This window comes from Musca autumnalis, unplaced genomic scaffold, assembly GCF_047663935.1.
Source record: "Musca autumnalis isolate F117 unplaced genomic scaffold, ASM4766393v1 scaffold_1, whole genome shotgun sequence".
Taxonomy (NCBI): domain Eukaryota; kingdom Metazoa; phylum Arthropoda; class Insecta; order Diptera; family Muscidae; genus Musca; species Musca autumnalis.
The window spans coordinates 270686694-270690737 of record NW_027411644.1 but is presented as its reverse complement, the minus strand read 5'-3'; the positions used below and the strand labels follow the sequence as shown (position 1 = coordinate 270690737).

General features: G+C 33.3%; 2 non-coding genes across 2 annotated transcripts; one reads left to right on the top strand and one right to left on the bottom strand.

Annotated features, from left to right (window-relative positions):
• Positions 1 to 359: 359 nt before the first annotated feature.
• Positions 360 to 432, top strand: TRNAF-GAA (transfer RNA phenylalanine (anticodon GAA)). The gene has a single exon. It is a non-coding gene; the product is annotated as a tRNA-Phe (tRNA).
• Positions 433 to 499: 67 nt separating this feature from the next.
• TRNAF-GAA (transfer RNA phenylalanine (anticodon GAA)) lies at positions 500 to 572 on the bottom strand. Its single transcript has one exon. It is a non-coding gene; the product is annotated as a tRNA-Phe (tRNA).
• Between the last annotated feature and the right edge of the window lie 3472 nt (positions 573 to 4044).

Genomic DNA, 4044 nt, shown 5'->3' with positions numbered 1-4044 from the left:
TTCTTTTCTTTAAAAAAATCGTTTAAAAAAATGTACTGAGGAGGTTTTTTAGTTTCGGCCAACACTGTATGTATATTGTATATTTTACAAAGTTCAACATAAGGCAATCATGATATTATTTTAGAAGTAACCCAACAAAACTTATCTCTAATCAGTGGTCACATTAGACTCTAATGATTAGAGCATAGATGAACACTCGCCTTTACAAATGCTCTCTTCGTGTTCATCGTTGTGTTAGAGGTTTTCGATTAAATATTATTTTTTTTAATGTATAGTTTTCAATATTTCAGTAATTTTGAAACTAGTCAATGGAAGGGTGCCATTGCATTTTATACTTCCCTTTGGAAAGGATCACGCATGCCGAAATAGCTCAGTTGGGAGAGCGTTAGACTGAAGATCTAAAGGTCCCCGGTTCAATCCCGGGTTTCGGCAATGATTAATTTTTTTAATTTTTTCTAGAAATTTTATTTTTATAAAAATATAATAAAAAATTGTAGTTTGCCGAAACCCGGGATTGAACCGGGGACCTTTAGATCTTCAGTCTAACGCTCTCCCAACTGAGCTATTTCGGCAGCTGTATCTAGGTCAAAAGACGGAAATCTTCTGAGGGTCAATGTATTGGAAATAAGCTACATATTATTTATAAATTGCATGGGACATCTTGGGGAAATCATTGAAATTTCGTACCTATATGTTTTTACACTCCACGATGTATTGGAAGGTATATTAAGTTTTTCATTCGGTTTGTAACTCCTCGAAATAATAATTTTAGATACCATTATTAGCGTGAAATTCTACATCGATATAGCCATATCAGTTCGTACGTCAGTGCAAACCACTCTAGCGTCCGAACGGATTGAATTAGGTGGATAAAATGTTGGTCAAATATTTTGAATGTCCGTAGAACTTTTGGTATTGAAAATGGTATATTTATATGTGTTTTATTTATAAATTCACTGACAACTAAAAAAAGATATATTTCGCTTAGCCTCAATAAGTATTTGAATTCTTCATGATGGAATCTCTCAGATAAAACGGTTGCATTTAAATTAAAAATGGTGACAAAATTAAGCGGCAAGCGTTTTATTTGAGAAATTGCATCATGAAGAAGAAAATACTTATGGAGGCTATGCGAAAAATATTTTCTAGCTTTTAGTGCTTTTATAAATAAAACACTGTAACATAATTTTGTTTTTAATTATTTGTTATTTCCATATTTTTAATAAAAAAAATAAATTTGAAGTTTCAATATGCAAACTTAATTATTAATTTTAATGTTTAATGAGTGTAGACTCGGCGTTCACCAAATGTTGGGGAATTAGAAGATTATTCGAGATATTAAATAAATTCATGTTCCCTCCATCTCAAAGCGGATGCCATAAAAATAAGACATACATACATATGTATGTATATACATACATACTAACCAATCACCCAATGACTAAAATGTACAAATGAAAAGCTTTACAACTATGAAAACAGTGTGACGTTTCCGTGGCGCACAACATTATATGTGTCGGTCATTAACCTTTAAAAAATAAAAATTTTAAATAAAACACAATAACAAATCTGCTATAACAACCATCGAATGGTTATGCGTGTATGGGAATTTGTGAAAACGATGATAGCCCAAAGCATTTTCATTGAAAGAAAGTTGAAGTTATAAAAGAAAAACATTCAGGTGGGTCGAATTTACTATGTCTTTGCAATATACTCCAATGATATTAAAAATATATTCGAATGATATTAAAAAATATCTCATCATAGGTATAAACAATAAAATGTAAACCTGTTGTAGTAAAAATATTAATTTAATATTACGATAAATTTTTAAAAAATAAAATACATATATAAATCTTTTAATCCGTGTTTATCCAAAAATGTCTTTTTCTTTTGTCCAATTTTCTGTACTTCCACAAAGCATTCTACCATTCTTATTTTTATCTTCATTGTTTCGACAGTTTTTTTTCGAAACAAAATTTAATTTTTTCCTTGTAAATTTAAAATTTATTTCTTCAATTTCTCTGTGCCATGACATGGCTCACCATGAAGAGGACGTGGACAATCCTTATCTTTATAGTGATCGCTTTGTAATGGCAATTTTATTTTGTTTCACTTCATCCCATATAGAAGAGAAGAAAATATCAAAAAGAATTGTAAGGGTTTTGTTTAAATTTCTTGTTTTTGTAATAAGAAAAGGATTACAAGTCGCACAGTGTTTCAGTTTCTTTTCAAAGGCTGCACGATATTCGACTTGAAGGAGTGTTCAAAATAGAAACTAGTTCTGTAACTGTCTGTCAGACCACCTTCTATGTCTTCCTCGAAGATTTCGGGAGGTGTAGTTCGTGTGACTACTTTCGGAATACGGACATACTGGTATATTACCGGTGCCAATATACTCCATAATATTTTGTAAGGAACATGTCTGAGCTTCTTCAAAGAGTTTTCTAATATACAATGATCGAGAACGACGAAACTGATTGACAAAATGGGTTCTACAATGATTGGAAAGGTGTTGATTGATTATTATGGAGTTCTTTAACTCGGCTGATGATGATCGTGAACGTGATTTGTTAAGGACGAGCTGTTATTGCTATAGTTACTGTAGGAATACCGACATCTCTGTGTGGGACAAAATATCGTAGTCTGTGCATGGGCAGAATATTGAAATCTCTCTGGGGGACGGGATGCCGATGCCTCTCTATGGGACAGAATACCGAAGTATCTGTGTGGGATAATGAAACAAAACTTCTATGTGGGACAGAACAAGTAAAAAGGTTTAAGTTCGGCCCGACCAAACTGAGCTGAAATATTATTCTGAGCTTATATAAACTATTCTAAACTTTCATGGAAAAAATTATTTTCTGTTACGACATTATTAATGCCCACAATTGTAGGTGGAGAAGAATGAGCGATGATGAACCCGCTAAAAAGGCGTTTAAATACGGGCCACATGGCGGTATACGCAGGACTGGCTGGCCAAGGCTTCGATGGAGCGAACAAGTGGAAAAAGGGATGGAAAGACGCGGTATCCCAATATCGAAGTAACAAACAGAGAGAATTAGATATCTTTTCATAATTCGGCTTATGGAAACATTTTCTTGAATGGGCCAGCTAAGTAAGTAAAAAACTTGAATATACCTAAAATTGGGCGGTACCGTTGTATGTAGAAGTTTTTAACCACTGGGAACCTCAAATGTAAAATTACAGGTAGTTCGTCAAAATATGTAGCTAATATCTTAAAACTACCTGAAATCGGAAGGTACAGTCATATTAAAATTTTTGGGTGGGGAAGTTTTTTTGGCCACTGGGAACCTTAAATTGTGAAATTACAGTTAGTTAAAAAATGCTGCTAAAGTGTGTAAAATACGCAAAGTCCGGAGGTACCGTTACATTGGGTCTATATCCAACAAAAAAATCATTACCAAATAATGGGGTTTTGTATTACTTTTTGGTAGTCGTAACTGCATACAAAACCCCCATTTACCCATTATTATAACAAGGACATGTCGCTCCGACTAACTAGTTATTTGATAACCGCTACAATAACTAGTTACTTATTCTATGGCCACTAGATGTTAAAAAATAAGCTAAACAAGTAAGAACGACTTTAAGTTCGGCCGTGCCGATCTTTTTATGCCCTCCACCAGGAGTGGTATTGAAGTAAAATGGAACAATTAGTTCCCTTTCGTTTATGAATAAGACTTAATACCAAATTTCAGCAATTTCGGTAAAACAATGTCGCTAACCTTCAAAATACCGAAATTCGGGAGGTACCGTTCTACGGGGGCTATATCAAAACGTTCATCTATACCGACAAATTTCTGGCGAAAAGTTTTTAGACTCAAAGAAGACTAAATACCAAATTTGCGATATTTAAGTAAGATAATGTGGTTAAAACCTAAAAAATACCGTAAATCAAGAAGCACGCTTCTATGGTGGATATAGGATAATTTTTTTCTGGAACATTTTATAACCCCATGAAAGAGTAAATAACAAATTTCAGTAATTTCTGTGGGATATTCACATCACATCTTTCACAAT